General features: G+C 28.1%; 1 protein-coding gene across 4 annotated transcripts in view; it reads left to right on the top strand.

The window, feature by feature from the left end:
* LOC129964280 (regulator of G-protein signaling 20-like) overlaps window positions 1-22,230 on the top strand; it is a 101,443-nt gene that overhangs the window by 34,534 nt on the left and 44,679 nt on the right. Inside the window, exon 1 of one of the 4 annotated variants that reach the window (XM_056079035.1) lies at window positions 16,418-16,538. The exons of 2 other annotated variants lie outside the window; for them this stretch is intronic. The gene's annotated coding sequence lies outside the window, so the exon portion shown is untranslated. Of the gene's footprint in view, window positions 1-16,417; window positions 16,539-22,230 lie in introns of those variants that run through there. One more of the 4 variants, XM_056079036.1, reaches the window with a different exon arrangement.

Below are 22,230 nucleotides of genomic sequence, written 5' to 3'. Positions count from 1 at the left end.
CATTAATAAACCAAATATTGGATGGTTAAAGTTAAAGTATCCTTTTTATTCTATTGCAGAGGAAAAAAGTAATGTTTATAAAAATGTAAAATATTTGTGATAAGCAATTTAAAACAAAAAGAAAAAATATAATATAAATAGTTCCAATAAATTAACAACAAAGAATGACAGTAGAAGTACCTTTATAATAGTTCTTTCACAGTTCGAATGATTAGATTCTCATTAAGTAGGCAAACATAGGATAGTTAGAATTGTAATATTCCTTTCTTTTATTTTTCTTACTGTTGTTAAAAGTTAATATTGACAAGAATACCAAATCATTTGTGACAAACTTTTTAGAAAATGGAGAAACAAATAATTCGAAAAGATGCCAAAAAGGTGAAAAATAAAGAATGACAAACGAATAGTTCCTTGAATAGTTTTCTCACTGTTCGATCTATATCATGTAATAATCATGTACGATACATTAATCTGTATTAATAAGTAATACTTGATATATATTAATTACGAAATAGAAGTGTTATAGGAATGTAAAACATATTAGCAAGTATCGTAACTACTCTAGCGATTATTAATTTGAAATCAATGTAAAAACTTTATAAATGACGGAAGTAAAGTCTAAAATAATAAAAAAAAGAACAGGATATTTGAATTCTAAGCAAAATAATGAAAAGCGGGAAAGTTTTTATTAATAAATTAAAATATAAGAATAATTATTTAGGGAAATTCTAGAGGCAAAAGTAAAATCGTAAAAACGTGAAGCACTGAAATAAATAATTTTAAAAAATTTATTACCTTTATAATAAATTTTCATTTTTAATGCATGATTTAATGACTTTCTTTTGAGGCTCTATGTGACTTAATTTTCTTATTTTTTTTTCACTTTTGGACGTTTTGGACTTTAGATTTTCAATAAAAAATTAATTTCTACATTTTATTTCATTTATAAAGACATGTTTTTAAAATTATCATTATTTTCAGTTTTATCAATTCATAATGTATTATTATTTTCTGTTATAATATATTTCATAATTTATCATAATATAATGAAATGTATCCATTTCCTTCAAATTTTATACAAGATAACGCTTTCCATTTTGAATTTAAAATCAATGAAATTAAGAGACTAATTGATAACTTAAAAATAATAAAATATTAGCCGCCTTTGACATCCAGCTGATTCTTCATGATAATTGCGTGTGCTTAATTTAAATTAAATATTTATTTTTGCAGAAACTCGATGTTTATTATTCACTCCAATGTGCACATTATGAATGCCCCGAATTTGGTATTTGAACACACACACACACACATACAATCATCCTTATTATTAGTATAGATAGATGACTAATAGGATCAGGCATTTTATAAATATATATTCATCGCAATTTTTTTTTAAAAATTCATATATGGATATAAAAAACAAAAATATCATCCCCATCGTCATTTAGATTGTAAGTTTCTTTCATACGATATAGAAACTGACTATTTGACCATTCTTAGCGTGGACATCCTATATACCAGCAATTTCACACTTTTGTTGAAGCCCTCCATCATTTTGTGCCACGCCTGAGTTTAACACATTTCCAACTGCATAAATATTGTATATCGATTAAACTTGATTGATTGACTTAGAGTACTACCACTGCTAAAATCTATATTTAAAGCAACCTTGGTTCGATTTCAAGAGCTAATCGTAATTTCAACATGCTATAAATGCAACAGTGATTAAATCTTACTAAAAATATCACCGCCTTGGACGGGCATGAATAACTCATGAACCCCTTCCATGAACTGCCATTAGCGAAAGAATTAGATTAGCGGATGGTTCCAAAATCATATAGAATGTGAAAATGGTGATGGAATTAAACTGGAGATCGAAGCTGATATACCATCATTTGAAAAAAAAATTCATTTTGGTTTGTCTTTAATTATGAAATAATTGTAAATTATTCATCAAAAATTAAAAAATAAAAGTGATTCAAATATCTAGCAAAGAAAATTGTAATACAATTAAATTTTAGATTTGATTAGTCTATTTTTATTCATTCTAAAATTTTGCTCATATTTATGCGAAAGTGTCGCGGTGGCCTGGTGGTAAGGTGTCTGCAGAACCGGAGGATTTCAGGTTCGTGACCCGATTCCACCAAAGAACCTTCGTGTACGCGGAGCTGGTGCACTTTAAATCCATCCGGGCCAAACGTTTGAACGGATTTTTTCTTCATGCAGACCACATTATATATATCTTCATTTAGTGATAGTGTGCCAGCTTTTAAATATTAACACATTAAAAAATCATTATTAATATCATACTTTAATTAATTGATTAATTAAGTATAAAAACATACGTGTTTTTCGATCATGATCTGATTAACTTAAGAAGCCGGCGTCCTGGCATAGGGGTAGTGCGTCTTCCCCGTGACCTGGTCGTCCCGGTTTGGGCATGGTTATTTTTCCGTTGTTCTATCTGTGAGATGTGTGAATGTGCCCTCCTGTAAAAAGGGGTTGTGCATGCGAATGAGTGATGCGTGAGTAGCAAAGTCGTACTCTTGGCCCTAGTTGGCGCTACTATGAAAACAAGAGACGCCCCCCCCCCTCAGGCTTAAATCGATGTCTTCGTAACAGCGGGCTTGTCCCTGGCAAGTGCCATAAGAAACAACAACAACTTAAGACGAAATTTATTAAAATTAGATGCTTCGTTTTAAATATATAGTTATAATTTTTTTTATCTAAATGTATACAATATATTTATTATTTACTAATCGCCAGTTGGTTCGCCAGGAATACTGGCTACATTTGATTTCAGATAAATCGTTTAGATATAACTTCATGTCCACGATTCCGTCAAATTGTTTGACATTAAAGTCGTGTTGTATTAACTATTTTACTTTTGCTCTATTTATCGTTCACTAGAATCTTATGCATGGAGACAATTTCATAACATCATAGAGCTATGTATTAAAAACTTAAATAACTGGTTTATCTATTTACTTAATTCCACAATATAGTAACTTATCTTTTTTATCTGTCTTTTAAACTACACAGACAGAGATATTAAACAGAATCCATGTCCTTTAGATTTCAACAAAAGGAGGAAATCACGTGATCAAATATTTGATGAAACAATAAAAATAGCTTAAACTTCAGGACAACAATTTAATCTGCTGTTAGAAATAAGTCAAACAAATTGAAAAAATTAGATACTTTTAAAAAAATTGCCAAACTTCAACAATAATTCTCACGATTATTAAATTTATATGATTTAAACAAATTTTAATATTTTAAAATGTTATAAAAAAAATTTCAGTAGTAATTTTTTTTGAAATCTGTGCCTGAAAATGTCAAAATTCAGCTTAATTTTTAATTAATTGGTATTCTAATTAAAATTTCAAAAATAAATTCCAAATATGCATATTTTTAAACTCCATGTGCCAAATTTGATAGGTCAAATGGTCTGCCCTGTAAAGAACCAGCACATACAAACATTCCGTTTTATTGGTAGTACAGATAATTTATGGTGAGACTTCTATAATAACAGAGTATCTCTATATGGTCTGGTTAAAAACTAATAATTTATACGTTAGTAAACAATTCAGAATAAGTAACAATGACGGCAACCACAACAATAATAATTAAATTTTTAGTTAATAATTGAAAAATATATCAATGTATCTTTTAAGATTATTTTTATTACTAGGTCATAATACATAGCAATAAATCTAAAAGAATACAGGAAATTAAGAGTATGCATTAGAAATTTTAGTAGTTGAAGTGCACATGGTTTCTGATTGATCTAAATAAAAGTTATATTTAAATGCCACTATTGGAAAAATAAACAAATGTAATAAAGTAAAAAAGGATGCTTATTATTTTATTTGCTATAGAAAAAGCATTTTTTTTTAAATTTTGTGAATTCTTTATTCATTTAAATCACTTTTGATTAAAATTTCGTAACATACTTTCAACCTGCCCCTATGAAATCGAAAATATTTAAATAATTTCAAATAATCAGTTTTTTTAGCAAAGATCATCGATTTCTTTCTCGTAAATCTACTTACTTTTCTTATAACAAAATTAATCAAATCAGATTAAATAAGTTTACTTAATGCACAATAATAAAAATTCCATTTATTCGAAAGGAAAAACTGATTCGGTAGGATTTTATTTGAATTTGTGGGATTCAAAGTGGTTTATTTCAGGTTCCAGGAGTGGGAACACTGTGATCATTTATCAAATTCCAGAGCCAAGCCAATGAATCTTTTTCTCTGTGAATAGTAATATAAATAGAAAAAGTAATCAGTAATGAAATTCAATTACTTTAAACATTAAATAAATAACTGATTAGATTTACGTGAAATTGAAAATTTGTGCCTTTAAAAATTCTATTTTTATGCTTTTTTCAAATATAAACTCAAATTAAAATGTAGTTACTTTTTACATTTCATTAATTGAATCAATATAAATAATTCTGATTATTAAATTTGAATTAATCAATCAATTAATTACGAAAACAAATGAATCATCTGTTTATTATTTGATTAATGTGTAAACAAGATATATTTTAATTATATATGTTTTCTTAAACGGATAAGAAAATGTATTCAAAATAATTTACGAACTGGCAAATAAATGCTTTTAAACTTTACTAAAAACTGCAAGGCTGTTTCTTATGATTTGCAATTGCCATTTTCTTTCAAAAATACAATAAATAAATAAATAATAAAAAAAATGATAAAAATAAAAACAAATGAACAATTTAATGAATACAAATGGACAATTTAATCAAATTTAAAATTTAAAAATTCTAAAATATTGATCAAACCAAAATTGATTTATTTGAAAACCTTAGCATAGCAAACGATAAAAAAAAAAATTATTCTGAAGAATTTAATCCATTATGTGCTGTGTAGTTAAGATCTGGAATCTGTCTCTGACTAAAACGTAAACAGAGGCAAAAACCAAGAAAACTGTTTTATGTTTCGCAAGTTATAAAAAGAAATATTTACGTTAAACTGTTAAATTCATAGGCAGGTGGTTTGAAAGGGCAGCCGCGTTAACAACTTTACCGCTTGTAAAATCCCCAACTCTGCTCATCTTGCGCGGAGTTGTCAATCAGCAAGTCTTACTCACGGTTACGTAAACCTCACTTTAACTGCTCTGTTTTGACCGAGAATAATAAATCATCTTCGCCATTTACCAGAGAATCTTCCTGTAACGTACTTCAAAGGCTGTAAAAGTTATTAAAATGAAGGGCAATGGAAACTTATTCCTTTGTGAGATTCAAAGTTCATTTGATGACTCTTGAGAAATGGAAACTTCAAAATTTTATGGGCGATTTTCAAATAGATGCGCGGATAAGATGTCTCAGCTTTTGAAATCATATTACTTATTAACTATGTAGACTTTTGAATACTTTCTAAAGATTTATAGGAGCACAGCCAAGTAAATATAATCTTTAGAAATGAATGATTGTTAGAAACGAATTCACCATTTATGTTTAAATTTATCATTGCTCCTAGTTTCTGCTTTTGAAGATTAAATTTATTAAAATATCTTTTGCATATGAAAGTAATCAATAAATTCAAGATTGCTTAAGAATATTTTTTAATTTCTTGATGTTTACTTTTAGGTAATATTTATTTTTTTCTATAATAATTTAAATAATTCGTTCGGAAGTTTACTTTTGGGTTGAATATTGCATATTTTTTAAAGCTCGAGTATTTTTCTAAAATTTTGCTTGAATTGTTCTCTTTCTATTTAAAATTTATTTATCACGGCTGCTCTGTAGCAAAGTATTTTCATGGTTCTTTGGGAGATTTAAAACTTCTAATGCTTTACGTGTGTATTATAAATATGCCTTCGTACGCAGATGTTCGCTTGGTAATAAATTAATTAACATAAATTTTTGAAAATTAATTAAATAATAATTTTCAAAGAATATATATATATATATATATATATATATATATATATATACGCTTTGAACTTTGAATATCCAAAGCAAACATATTTTGTTATTTTATTTTATTTTTTTGCTTGTATTCTGCCTTTGTTTCCAAAAGGAAATATTTCCTATCTAAAAAGTTTTGAATTCCTCGGTTGACAAGTATTAATAAACTGAATAATTTAATAATTTTTTAATAAATAAAGGAAAAAATTAATCGACTTTTATTTATTGTATGTTTGTCAAGAAGCAATGTTCTATTCAATTTGGACTGATAAATGTTTTGATATTTGTACATTTGTATGTCTCCGATGAAAATATTTTAATATTTACAAGACTTCTTTATAAGTTAATCTGTTGCTTAAATTTTGATTCCATATGAGGGTTGCTGTCTGGTTGTGAATTTGAAAAACCATTTATTACATCATATTTATACATTATAAAAAATTTATACTCCTTATTTGCCGGTGTACAATTTACAAAAACGACTTCCATTTTTTTTTTGTCTAAGAAATCAATATAATTTCCTGAACTTCTAAATAATTTTCTAGTGACATATTTCACATGCATTAGCCAGATTTTGAAATCAAGGTGCAATTATTCCATTTTTTAAATTTTATTTATTTATTTTGCTTTTTTAAAAATTTATTTTTGAAGTAAGACAAGAAATTCAAAAGTAATTATTTTACAATATTTTACTTGTTCTGAAAATCTTGTAATATATCTACAATTAAGTATTTTGTAATGAGTTTTGGCAGTTTTCAATAACTTTTCAAGAAGTAATTTTTAAAAACTCAGAGTTTCATTTAACTTTACAATTACTTTCAGCCTGTTGATTTTAACATGATTTGAAAAAAAAATTATAGAAATCAATGCTTTGAATATTAATTTATTAAAAATTTAAAAAAATAGATAATAATAAAAATGAAAATATTTTTAAAAATAGCTTTATTTTAGTATTAAAAAACTCGATACTAATTTTTTTAACTCAAACTATTAATATCGTTTCAATTAAACCACAATAAATGTCATCAACAAGGAATTTCCCAAATATTCCTTAAAAATTGAAAATAATATTTGATTTTAATTCCGATTTACTTACCATGTTTATTAAAAGGTGATTCGTTCGAAATATCCTCATTGTACTAAGCTCTGATTTTCACTCACTTTCTCGTGTATAAAGAATAGAAAAAGTAGCGAATTAGTTAGGCGTTTGGACTTCTCTCAGTTCGATACAAGCATTTTTGACATTATTTTGTGAGTGAATACGATAACTCAAAATCGTTTTGAACTAGACGAATGAGATTTTGTATATATTGGACAATCTGTAGATTTCTATCAGATTTTGATGGAAATCTCTTCTGAGGAAGTCTGCTTGTACGATCGTAAGAACATAAGTTAACACAATAACTATAAAATGAAGAGAATTAAATTAATAAAATTTGGCACTTAAATTTAACATCTAAAACGTAGATGCTAATCAAATTTTGAACCAAATCTTTCGAAGAATTTATCATCTGTATGCCTGTACCACTGCATATATGTAACCGCAATAACGCATAAATGCAAAGATAAATCAACAAAAGTTGGCATGTGATCTTGTGATTATAAATTGAATTTTGTGCCAAATTTGATTTCTTCTTTAGAAACTCGCTGTGGTCTAGCTGAGAAATGAAGGTTTGTAAGTAGTATTCGTTAGTTCCAAATACGGATCAATGGATCAATATTCCTGGAAGCCTCAAAGAAGGCAACATTCCTCCATTTCTTTCTGGTCAAACTTCCATCTCATTTGCCATCTTGCGGCTCCATTAACTTTTTGCTTAATAGAAAATAAAACTTTGAGTATTAGTCTTATACCACCGAGATTGAATCCCCAAGTTGATGAGTCTTTACTTCATAGATTTCATTAAATTTTCTACATAAATCAATTACATCAGAAATTAAACACCGGTGCTGATTTAGGAAATTCTTATGGAACCAATATATACTGTAAAACATGTCTAAAATTCTAATGAAATGTTTATCTCATTTATACAAATGGAAAATAAGCAGAAACATGTAAACTTAACAACAGCATAATAACCCCAAACATCGATATTGCGTCATGGGTAATAAAAAGAGAAAGGGCAAATTTAATGCTGAAACTTCAATACGGCTCTTAAACTTTTGTTTACACATTTCCACGACGACTCCCATTTTATTTCCTCAATAATTCCCAACTTTATTGCATTTATTACAAAAACCACAAATTAAGTGCCTATTTCACACATCCTCAAAATTAACTCTGTGCGTCGCCCGCCTCACAAAGAGAAGTCCCTTCCAGAAACCCTCTTCCCATAAAATCAGCGATCCTTCAAAACCATTAAAAGTGGTCTGTAATTAAAATTCAAACGAGGATGATATGCTTTCCATTAATGAGCGGGCGGATTGAATATAAAGAGAAATGAATGCAGGAGCTGAAAGATGAAGAAAGAAAAGGGGAAAAAGGAAGAAAAGTATTAATAAGGTTGGGAGGGTTGGTACGATTTGAGTTGAGCAAAGGCGAGTTCCCCGCTATTTTTGTCAGCCCCTGACTATTTCTGGAAACAGGTAGTATTTTTGCAAAGGGATGTCTTTGGCTCGAACTTTGGCGAACTTGGCATTCGATCGATCTTTTCAATCGAAGAAGGGTGGATGGTGATCAATAGCGCCTCCTTTGATCATGCGCGCGAGTGAGAGTGAAATCCCCGCAGATGCGCTGCAAACGATTTACCTGTTGGGAGAATCGTCTGTTGCCAAACATGCCCTTGATTCCCCCAGGGGAGCACTCCACGAGGCTAGGGAAACAGTGTGGATCTTAAGAGATAAGAGCATTCCAACAATGGCAGGCGATTCGTTGGTTCTTCTGTATTACACTAGCATCCCTTGTGATAAACAGGTTGTTGGTTGAAAGAAGAGCAATTTCTCCTCTTTTATAAGAACAGTTTGGGGAAATGAATTCACCATAAATCCTCTATTGTTTTATTACGTGATCATCTTCACCTCACATCATTTTCAAAACAACACATTAACGTTGCGACACGGAAGCGAAGAAAATTTGATTCACAATTTATTCTAGAAATATATTCGAACATACTAATAATGTTATGACACCAAATAATATATTGTCACGTAGAACTATAGTATAGAACTCAATGACACACACAAGAGGTAGAGCTAAACCAATTTATTAACTGAACTCTGAACTGAGAATAGAGTAACTAACAAATCTTCTGCTTTTATACAAGCAGAGAAAGTTCCAGAATACTCTTCTGGAGACAGTAAGAAAAGTCCAGAACACTTGTCTGGTAAACTAAAGAAATGTCCAGTATCTTCTGGAACATGAAATAAAGGAAAACATAAAATCGAGGAATTAAGTATTTACATATACTATTAATCGTATTGTCTCTAGCGGGATTCGAACCCAGGTCTCTTGATCATGAGACCAGTGCCATGACCATTCGGCCATGGACATTCGACTGTCTTTTTTCAATGCGGCAATATATAATTTCTTAGAAATTTCTATTCATGTCGAAATAGTAAAACTTCATTCTAATCAAAATTATGAATTTTTCTTTTATGTACCAGATACTCATCCGCTTAAAAAAAAATTTTTTTTTGTCCATTTTAAACTTCAGCTCCTTTTTTTATTATTATTATTATACCTACAATTCAAAACGTAGATACTTTTAAATACAATTGATTAAATTAATTAATTCAACTGGATATATTTATTTTGTCATTGTTTTATAAAGCAGGCAATCATACAAAATAATTTGCTCAGTCTAATTTATAACCCCCCCCCCCCGAAAAAAAGTGACTTTTTAAAGCATTAAATTGTGACAATCGTTAAAACACATTATTTTAATAGCCTAATATATGTTATATTGACTATTTGTATGAATCAATCTAATAAATCACATAATCTCACTGTGGAATTGGAAATACAAATGTCCGCTTCATTTATCTTCTAACTTTCGCGATACTGTAACTTAATTTTCCTACTCGTTACGTAAATTATAGATATTAAACGGACCTATTCTTCCTTAATTTTCAACAATTGAAGGAAATCATATGATTAAATATTTGAGGTAGCAGTTCGAATAAAAATAATTAATCAAAATAGATAAAAAAATATAATTTAAAAATTTTTTCACAATAGTTAAATTAATACATTTAAAGATATATTTTTAAATTTATTGTGACCCGAAAATCAATTCAGTAATATAATATTTTCTTGAGTAATCACGGAAGATATTCGATGTTTCATTTAATTTTTAATTAATTAAAATTTCAAAAGAATCGCATTGATGGACAAATTTTCATTTTCCAAAGTGTATCCGTGCGAAATTTGATAGTTTAGGGTCTAGTTTGTTTTTGGATAGTTTTGTCCTGAAGAGTGACGAAATTGACATAGACAGATACATGCATATATTCTTTTTCATTGGCCTTTGAGACATTTTATTAAGTTAAAAACTTTCTGAAAAACGAATTTCACAAGCAAATCCCAAAGATTTTTTTTTCATAATTTATCTTAAAAGTATTTATCGTTTTTTTTTTTCTCAATCTTATTTTTACTTTCTGAGTACTTTTTTTTTGATGTTACAAATAAAATATTACACTTTTTGTTAAGTTTCCATTTCTTTTATCATTCTTCACGAATTATTGCACAATATTCTTATCTCATTTATCTTCTTCCATTTTCATTTCAATACTGTTCAAACTGTAGTTATCTTGGATTTCTTCATTTAATCACAGAATCAGTAACATGTTGCGACACTTCTTTATCAGCCACAGCGCTTACTCTTCAAAACGGTATCTATTGATCTTTTATATCTTGTAAAATTTTGTGTCCTATTTTCTATCAGGAGCAGTAGAATGTAAAATGCTAAATCTATAACTAGTGTTATAAAATAGCATCAGTTTATTTATTGAAAATTAGCCGACTGTGGAAACCATCTGATTTGCCAAAAATACTAATTTTATTTTATCTCAGTAAAATTAGCCGACTGTGGTAACCATCTGATTTGCCAAGAATACTAATTTTATTTTATCTCAGTAAAATTAGCCGACTGTGGCAACCATCTGATTTGCCAAAAATACTAATTTTATTTTATCTCAGTAAAATTAGCCGACTGTGGTAACCATCTGATTTGCCAAAAATACTAATTTTATTTTATCTCAGTAAATTTTTTTTAATTCATAATTTGATGCTCATTATTCTTTCAAAAAGCAATTTTGAATCAAATTGACATAGACATTGAAAACATAATATTCCATCTATTATGTTAAATGTATATATGAGGATTTCTTTTTTTAGCACAAGGAATTTAGCACAATGATAGTGCAATTAAAAATTTAATTGTCTGGGCAATCCACTTTTTAATTGTACGTTGCCTTTTTCGGTATTGGAACTTCACTTTTTGGTTTTGCATGCAAACTGACATGATTCTTCCTCAACCATAGAAAGAAATCACCAGAATAAATATTCGATGACGTAAAAAACAGTTTGAGTTACACTAAAATAATGAAATGTATTGTTGAAAATTGTGCAAAAATATTATTTTTAAAAAATTGGGAAAATTTAGGAAAAAAAAATTGTTAACACTCATCTGACGCCTGGAGGATCTATCCTTTACTACATCATTAATTGTAGGAGGTTTGAATCCAATACATTTATTCAATCTAATGATTTGTAAAAACATCTTAAAACCAGTGCAAGATACAGGTATTATGTTAAGTGTAAATATAAAAACATTAGACATTTTTTTATGTTATAAATATTAAGAGGAGATATACCTTTCTTAGGAAATTTCTATCAATAAGATTCTTTTCTGTAAATGATTAATTGTGTAAAAATGAATGGGAGAAAAATTTTAGATAGCTATATTTTATCATATGTATTTCCCAAAATATTAAATTTTTGTAACATTTTAAGCATTTTTGCATATATCTTCTCTAACTTTTTATTCTTAAACAAACAAACAAACAAAAAAAAAAAACAGGTCGCTTATTTTATTTTTTATTTTGATGTTTGTTTATATAATACTTTATATAGCCAGCATAGAGATATATATACAGCCCAGCCGACTTATATAACCAGAAATAGCTTCATAATGCCTTTTAAAAATTGCATATTTTAATTTTATATTAAAATTCAGAAGACTGAGAATTTAATTCTAGGATACATTTCATATCTTTTGCACTTTAGAGTACTTTTTCAAACGCCATAAATCAGGTTTCAAAATAGCCTTTATAAAATAAATGCATCGTTGTTTGTGTTTCACGGTTTTCTTATATTACTTTCAAAAAATAATTTAGTTTTAAGAAATTATGCAATTTATCAATTATTTAAAATAAACAGAGAAGACAAAGAACTGGTTTTCTGGCCATTATTATAGTACCGATTTCGGTAATTTTCTTTATATGAAAGATCATCGTCCCCTTGATACGTCACTAAGGTCGTCTGCCTCCTACCCCTCCATTTTCTCAATTGTCGAGGAATATTGCAAAAGATAACCAGATGAATTTTATTAGTTTTTGTTGTCAATTCACCACTTTGCAAACAAAGCTAATCAGAATGCTGTATCATTATAGGGCAGTTATTATTCAAAATAACAATTTTTTTATTCATAAAAGTCGGTTGATAAGTCTAAATTATTCTTATTGAAACGAGCCGTTTTCGGTAGCCAGCTAATCGCAAAATATTATTTTCGTCATATTACTTAATAGTATTAATATAGTCATCGTGATAGATTTGATGAAATGTATCTTATCAGAACCAAAGAAAACACTATTTTACTAGTATTTTCAATACTATGTTACTAGTATTGGCAAGTATAAAGTAGTAGTACTACTTTATATTTGCACAATAACGGTAGAATATTTTTATTGGTAAACTTTGTTTACAAAATAATGAAATCAACAGACGAAATCGATCCAATTGTTAAGATTAAGGAATCCTCTCAAGTAATTTCTGTCTGTAAGATTTATATTGCAATATTTCTCGGTAATGGAATGGGAAGATATAAATGACCTTTGATGACGTATTTAGGCATTATAATCTTTATTATTAAATAAAAGAATTGCGAAATCGAGCCAGTGAGTGGAACTGGAGGACTAGTTTTTGGTCTTTAAATTATTTTAAATATAACGATGAGATATAAAAAGAAAACCGAAACCGATGGCTGATTTTCTTACACTCTTTTTGATGCTTTTCTGCTTTTTCAATAGCTTGAAAATAACGGCATAATTCTGTGGTTTAGAGATTTTAAAATACGGTATCTTTAGTAAATATTTATTTTAAAAACAAATGAACATGCATTGTAAAATATCAATTTTTCAAAACTATTTTGGCATTTTTCAAAGTATTATTTCAGATTCGTATTTTAACATTTGTAAATTAGTGACACTTAATAAAATTCAGAATATAATGCACCATTTTCCTTTTTTATAACAAATACTTATTTCATAAACGCTATTATTTATGCAATAATTTAGATGAACCTTAAACTATCATATTTATTTATTTATTTCACATTTATCTCGCACGAAATGAAGAACGATCTAGCCCCGAAACAGTGCCGTTAATTTCATATCCAATACAGCCCTATTCACAATCAAATAGGGCTCCTTTGTTGAAGGCTGTCTTGTCAGAGGGCTAGGCGATATCGATCACGTGAGCGAATAATCGATATTTCTTTCCTGAGCAGCGATGAGAAGAAACAAACAGCCAGCGCATCGTGGTTTCCGGCTGCCGTAGGTGTGGCGATCGCTTGATAACAGAGCTTCTGTTTTGGCTATAGAAATCGTGCCAAAAATGACAGTTTCACTCTAAAATAAAACTTTTAACTTTGTCAAGTCTACGTTCGTCAAGTATTTTAAACTCTCCTTCGAGTTATTCTGAATCTTTTAAATCATTTTTCGAGAAGAATTTGAAATATAGCTGAACATGACTGATAGGACCACAAAAATCCAGTTTTTACAAAACTTTGAATTTATAACATTTGAGTCTAAAGAGAAAAAAACGATAATATTTTATCTTACTAAGACCATGAAAAGTATAATTAGTGACAAATTCATGAATTTTTATATGCACATGGTAATCCGATTAATTCTTTTTACTAAATCTGCTATCTCTTAATAACTTTAAAAATTACAAAATGTTTTTAGAATTATTAGGAGAAAAAGTTACGAAGTTCAGTTAAATTACATTTTCTACTCATAATGTGATTTTGACAATCACATTGTTATTTTGATGTTGTAATGTGGCAATACAATAAAGCGGAAAAGAAGAGTGATGGATTCTCATTACATTGTTTGATACTTTGATGTTTCAATACTTTAACTCAAATTATAAGATAGTTTCTTGATTCATTAATTAATTATTAATTGATAAATTATATCAATTGTATACAATAATATAAATTCTTTTTCTTGCATAAAACTCAATCTTCAGAATATTTAAATTTACCATTTTCCACATATAAATTGTCCGTCTAAATAGTTTAGCTAAAAACAGAAGCAAAAACATTTTTAAATTTTGAACTTTTATATTAAGTAACCATATAGTGATTATATTTAACTGTAAATATTTATTGTACTGTGACGCGATTCTGTTTATAAATGTTGCTCATCATAGAGAGAAAAGAGCTGACTTGCAACTAATTTTTTTTCTCCTAAGAAAATTAAACATAGTTTCCTATAAATAACTTGGTAACAAACATCATATTATACCTCAAAACATGTTTGGGAACCATTTTATTGATTTAGCGGCAAATCAACAGGCCTCTGTTATCACGCAACCACCATATCTTATCGATTCGAAAATTTTTATCTTGAATTTGGTCTATTGAAAAGAAATATCTAAAAGCGTAGAGAAAATCGGTCGTAGAATTTCAATAATGAGAGTATCAATTCTGGCACGTAGATGGCATACATTGTATGACATCGATTTACTTGTAGAATAACAATATTTAATTATTCAAATAGAACGTTCTTCTCTTGACTTTTCCGTATGTTCAGACAAAATGGTGGACTTTGTGTTTATCTTCATATCATAATATAATAATGAAATACTTCAGCTTTTTTATTATTAATTAGCTTTTATTTAATTTGCTGTTTCGTGTTATTGAAAAAGGAATTCAGTGACTTCTTAGCGTGCTATAGGTTTAAAATTTTGTGTATTGGTACATCATCAATGATAAGACAATAGTTGGATATTTTCAGAAAGTGATGATCATTGGTTAACTCCTTTCAGTAACGTCACCTCCAAAATAATTTGAAAAATATATAGAAAATAATTAAAATTAAAGAAATTGTATTTAGTAGTTGTAAAAGTTTATTTTAAAAATTGTTTTTTTTATACTGCATGCAAACTATCACCATGAATGCTGCTTTAGAAGTATACTTCCATCTAATGAAAATAGTTGACACAGATAAATTTAAATTCTTAAATAATGTGCAAGACCACACATTTTTGCCTTTCCCCCACTAAAAATTATATATATATATATATATATATATATATATATATATATATATATATATATATATATATATATATATATATATATATATATATATATATATATATATATATATATATATATATATATATATATATATATAAGTTTAATGAGAAAGTTGAATTTCTTCCTCAAACTTAATACTTGAAAGTGTTTTGCAACTGATTCTTTGCTACTGAAAAAACGGTTCTGCTTAAAATAATTGAATTTCTTCCTCAAACTGAATACTTGCAGATGATTTGTAACTGATCCTTTGCTACTGAAAAAACGGTTCTGCTTAAAATAATTGAATTTCTTCCTCAAACTGAATACTTGAAGGTGTTTTCTAACTGATTCTTTGCTACTGAAAAAACCATTCTGCTTAAAATAATTGAATTTCTTCCTCAAACTGAATACTTGAAGGTGTTTTGTAACTGATTCTTTGCTACTGAAAAAACGGTTCTGCTTAAAATAATTCAATTTCTTCCTCAGAGTGAATACTTGCAGATACTTCGGAACTGATTCTTTGTTACTGAAAGAAAAAAGTTCTGCTTAAAATAATTAAATTTCTTTTCTAAACAGAAAACTGATTGATCTCGTCTTATTGGTTTTTCGCTAGAGAGAGTAAAAGACAAAAAAAAAAAAAAATGTCTCGCTTAATTTTTTGCTTTTAAAAAAATTAATTTTTTTATCGTTTAGCATTAATTGTTTAATCCACCTCTAGAAGCAAATATTCTGTAATGTAGACTAAATCAGCCAGCATTCCTTAATTTTATATAAAATGCACCGATTGGCACTTCGGTACGAAGTCGAAACTATTGCCGGAGTCTCTTCTTTTCGAGTCGGACCTACCTATACTCTGTGTGCCGAGAACCCGGCAAAGCTCTTTCGGAAGCGTGACAGGACGTCATCAAACCGGAACACAGCTCCCCACTTCCTTGTCGCAAGAGCCATGGAAACGATGCGCCGAGGTAGCAAGACATAGGTCCGATGCTAATGGAGGGCTTGTTGCACGATATGCCGGGTGACACCAGGGCCCTTCCCCGCTAAGGGGGTGGCAAGAGGTACGGGTAAGTCACTCACCTCGCTTTCATATCTCCCGTAAGACGGAAGCAGTTTTACCTTTCCAGTGCGATACTTAAATTGAGGAAATGAGTTTTTATAAAGCAAAGAATCCAAGCAGATATCAAAACGCATAATCTGCAGTTCGTTTGCATTCGGTTAATGCACATATCTTTGCAATAAAATAATCAGCGGTATTGGTCTGCACGAAACCTTCTTGCATAGTCCTTAATAAAGATGCTTTTCTCCCCTACCTCTTCTCACATAAATATTTTGGATTTTGGGTAAGACCATGAACATCACGAGTGCTCAGATTTTTATGTTCAGAGACTCATACATAAGAATTTAGCATTTCAGTAGTGTAGTGAAGAAAACTGGGTATGCATTTTTTTATCGAATGGAATTACAATTTGAAATAGAATATCATTTATAGTAACAAGATCACATACCAAATTTCATTTATCAAAGATGTTGCGTTTATGAGTTATAACGTTAACGTGCATGCCAATAGGCAGACCGGCAAGTGGTTAAACCTCTGAACAAATTTTGTTCAAAATTCGAATTTGTTTAAAAGGAAATCCGCACTTTTAATATTAAATCGGTTTAGTAAATATTATCCATCTAGTTCTTTCCATTTTTTTCAGTTCTTATGCATTTTTCGAATAAATAGATAAACTTCTTGTAAATATATTTCATCAAAAATTCGACTGAAATCTACAAATTATGTAAATACCAGGTATTGTAATACCTTTTAGTAGCATAGATACCACATACCAAATTCATCTTTTTAGCTCATAAAGCGCTTTTGAACTAAAAAGATGAGCATGAAGATTTACGAAAAGCGTAAAGATTCGTCGAAATTGCTACGAGGTCGAATTTTACGACGATCACAATATTCTATTTTTATATATTTCTTGTATAAAAAAGTAAAAAATGGAAATTATAAATTTGAGATCCTTTGAGAAATTGGGAAATTTGTGTAAAATTGAGATCCAAACACGGAAGATCAGAATTATCCATGACAATCCAACATTTAATTTTTTTCTCACTTTTCCATTTTTGAAAAAAAAAAATGATAAAGTTTTGCGTATGCTTAATTTAAAATAATCATTAACATAGTTTCTGCTGAAAAAAAAAATTATGAAAGGATAATCTAGTTACATTTTTGAAAAAGTGGCATTCTGCATATTTTTAGCATTTCTGCTAAAAAAAAATAATTTAGGAAAGGATAACCTAGTTTCCTATTTGAAGAAATAGCATTAAAAGAAATTTTCTACTACACAAATAATAATTGCTCCGTTTCTGTGAACCTTCGATATTGAAGTTTCCTTTCATTATTATTTCTCAATTTTGTGCTCATCAGATTTTTGTTTTACTTGATCTAAAGTTGTAGTTACTTTTGTGGGATACACAGTTGGATGAACTATTAAATAATGTTGGTAATGACAGTAAACATAACATAAACATAAATGATTCTAACAAAAATTAAATTATATAAATTCGCATCCTTAAAAATTCTGTAAAATATGAAAACACACCAGAAGTTTATTCAGTAATAATGAAGAATATTATTAAGGTCACAATTTTAATGCAATTGAATAATTAATATCTTTCAAAAAAATGGCATATTTGTTGCTTCTTATGGCACTTGCCACGGACAAGCCCGCTGCTCAAATACAGCCGATTTAAGCCTAAGGGGGAGCGCTTCTTGTTTTTATCGTTGAGCCAACTTGGGCCAAGGGTACGACTTGCCTACTTACGCATCACTCATTTGCTTGCACAACCCCTTTTTACAGGAGGGCACATCATCTCACAGATAGAACAGGAAGAACGACCATGCCCAAACCGCGACTCCCAGATCACGGGGAAAATGCGTTATCCCTATGCCAGGACGCCGGCATGCCATATTTACCTTATGATTATATTAATGGCAAATAATTTTCTACACTTGACATAACTTCAGGCATGAGATTATGGTTGTTTTCATTTGAATCTAATCTTACATAATTCTGCCCATGAAGCAAGATAAAAGCCTACACTGATATTAATTTCCATTTGAATAATTTCTCAGTGCATTGAGTAATACTATGATTTAATCGTTAGTAATAGTTAGATTAAGTTAATTCAAAAATACTCTAAAGCTGCTTTTTATTGCTACGAAGTAATGGAAGTAATACAATTATAAAAAAAATGGGGTAATTAATAAAATTAAAAATAAATCGCACAAATGTTATTGATTAAATTCGAATCATTTGACTCTTAAATTAAATTGAGTCTTAACAATATTAGAAAAAAGTTCTTTCCATGAAGAAATGGCTACAATGTAGCCAAATTGCTTGCCTCTGGCTTCGGCTGTTCAATTTCGTGAACATAATATCATATGTTGCATCATTTTCAACCAGCTGGAATGTTTAGTATAATACATTTCTGGGTTTCTACAATATTTTTGATGCATAAATTTTCCAACTTTATGGGAAACTGCTCTCAACTTTATTTTAATTTGAAAATTTCATTTAAATAAATATATAATATAAAATAAATAATAAATATAAAAATATAAGGATAAATATTGCATGATTTAGGCTTTAATGACTAATAAAATAATACGCCTAAATTGAAAAAAAAAATTGAATTTTTGTAAAAAGAAATTTATGAATAAAGAAACCTTATTTTTTATGAAGTAATTTTATTTTGAAATCTTGATTTGTTTTTAAAACTTTGAAATTATAGATTTTATCTAATAAATTTTCTAACATATAGTAATTCATTTTATATTTTAAGTTTCAATTTAAGTATTAAATAATTGATATGTATTTTTGATTGCAAATAACGCAGCTATTGATGAATATCTTTTAAGTATTGTATTTTTTTTTAGTGAGTTTCGAAATTTTTATTTTATTTTGTTGTATAATGTTACTTTGCTTTAGACCATTCTCATTTAATTGAATCAAAAAATTCAGGAACCGTTATCTCAATAAGAAATTTCCACCAATATGTGGGCGTGATTATAAAAAACAATGTTTGTTTATACTATTCAGTTATATAAATTATCTCATTCAAATAATTGTTTATAAATATAATACGCTAATGTACATGGTATAGAAATCGGTCTTATTACGTATTATCGAATAAAAACGATCGAATGTAGATATATCATCATAGGAATATTTCAGACTATTTCACTGAACATTTTTACAGCTGCACTTAATTGTTTTGTTTAATTAATTGATGGAACTGCAAAATATTATTGCAAATACTGGAAAAATGTTTCACCATGTCGCCAGAACCTCTATTCAGTTAGAGGAAAGAAAAGTAAACTAAATCAAGATACAGAAAGTTTAATCTAATATGTCTGATGACGGTTAAGCTGAATTTAGCTTAACCATCATCAGACAGAAAACTTGTTTCGTTAAATCGTAAAGCTTGTTATTACATACAATATGATATTTCATGAAATAACTAATAAATTATAATGTTATTTCATGAAATAATTGTAATAAATAATTGTAATTGTAATAATTGTATGAAATAACTGAATTATACACTTACATACATTAACGTATGTAAATATAGCTTACATACATTTGAATTTTACCAAGCATTATTTTATTGTACACTGATTTCATTTAATTCATATGCTTCAATTTTATGAAACAATAAGATAAAATTTTACTAAATGTATTCCATGTGAATAGTTTAACAGCCAGAAAACTCGGTATTCTGGGTGAATAAATTGGTCGCCAAAGACGATTAGTTTTAATTATTTTAGTTGTATTTATTTCAGATTAAAAATCTTTTACTTTTCCCCTCTTTTTAAAATTTTCTTATTATAAAATTATCTGCACATTACTTTAAAGAATATATTGTAATTGAAATAGTTTTTGAAAAATGGATCTATAAACTTTCTCTTGATTTTTAAGTTTTTAGGATTTTATGATTATGAAGGATTGGAAGTAATGGATTTTTCATAATATATGGGTCATTTTCAAAATTTGTTACAATTTCAGAAATTTTTTTTCAATTACCTTTTGAAATGAAAACAGGTGCTTTTGAATATGTTTAAGGTACTTGGAAAAGTAATTGGTCATGCACTTTAGTTTATTTTTCAATTAGTAAATAAATAATCAATATGCTAATAATAAACTATAATAAATAAGCTAATAATAAACTATAATAAATAAGCTAATAATAAACTATAATAAATAAGCTAATAATAAACTATCAAAATGCTAGAAAATTGTCATGTCCGTTACCATACAAAATTAAGAGAAATTTTCATTATAAATTTTATTAAAGTTTTTAAAACTAACTTAATTTGAAATTACTTAGATTGCTTGAGTACAAAACATCATATTTATCATTAATATTCAATTTAAATTTAAGAAAGGAACTTTAATGTCTACAAATTTGCCTTAAATAGAAATTTATACAAGAACTTTTTCTAGTAATCTAAATATGCATTCATTAAAATTTTTGAATTTGACTAAAATTATTACCCCTATTCTTAAGCTTAAAAATTACTGCAGAAAACTTGCATATATGCAAGTTTTCTGCAGTAATTTTAAACTACTGCTTCTTTAAAAAAGCAGATTTATTCATAGAGACATTTATCTTACTTTTGTGTATTTGTATAAAAACAATTCGGTACAATAATTATTTTGATTATATACTTTTTTCAAGTTTTTCTTTCAAATATAGCCTATTTCGATATTTTTCCATTCTGTTTTACAACAGATTATTTATAATTAATGCAATAAATAATTTTGACAAAAGCAATAATACATTCCCTTGTAAATGTGCGTTTTTGTCGCTTAGACTTTAAATGACTTTGATACCTTGTAGATTACTTATGAAGTGATAATTAATTTAACTTTTAGAAAATTTCAAGGCATGTTTTGTGAAAAAATCGATTTTTAAAATGCTTGTTTGGAAATTGTTCCCAGTTATATAAATGCGTCCAAATTAGTTGAAGAAAAATATAATTTTATATATAAAGATTATTTGCATTGTAATTATTTGTTATTGCTATTATATTAATTAACTTTTCGATTTAGCAATGCGCAGCAGATGTATAATACAATCATTCAGAAATCAAATACAAATTATAAAAATAATATCAAAAGTTATTTTTGGTATAAAAACAAAAAGAAGGAAGTGACATTTATTTTCAGAGGTGGTATGACGAAATATCTATGGCGTAGTATAAAAACAAACTCTCTCTATCGAGCTGCATCAGCAATACAACAAATTATAGCCAATTTATTAGAAATAATTATATTTGGTCTAAAAATATTTCGATAAAATATCATTTTTCCAACAATTATTTTTAGATTTATCTATCTACTTCTTGCTTATTTCTAATATGAACGAATTCATCTAGATTTCGCATTTCGCTGAGAAATACAAACGATAACGAGCCGATATCAAAACGTTTCCCATTTCTCATAGTCAGAAGTGCTTCAGAATATATTTTTGAAATCTTAATATATGCCCAACCATAAATTTTTATTATTGATTTTTTTAATCTCGACTAAGTAAAATTATATTACGTTAGGGCTAAATTTCCTAGATTTTAATTGAATCAAGTAATAAAAGCTTGATGCTTATTTAATTAGTCTTCTGGACATAGTTAAAAACATTGATAACAGCTTGGAAGGGTCCTAATGGTTTCAGTTTTCTATGAAACAAATAGCTTGATAG

Source organism: Argiope bruennichi, chromosome 3 (assembly GCF_947563725.1).
Source record: "Argiope bruennichi chromosome 3, qqArgBrue1.1, whole genome shotgun sequence".
Classification (NCBI taxonomy): domain Eukaryota; kingdom Metazoa; phylum Arthropoda; class Arachnida; order Araneae; family Araneidae; genus Argiope; species Argiope bruennichi.
This window is presented reverse-complemented; position numbering and strand designations above follow the sequence as displayed.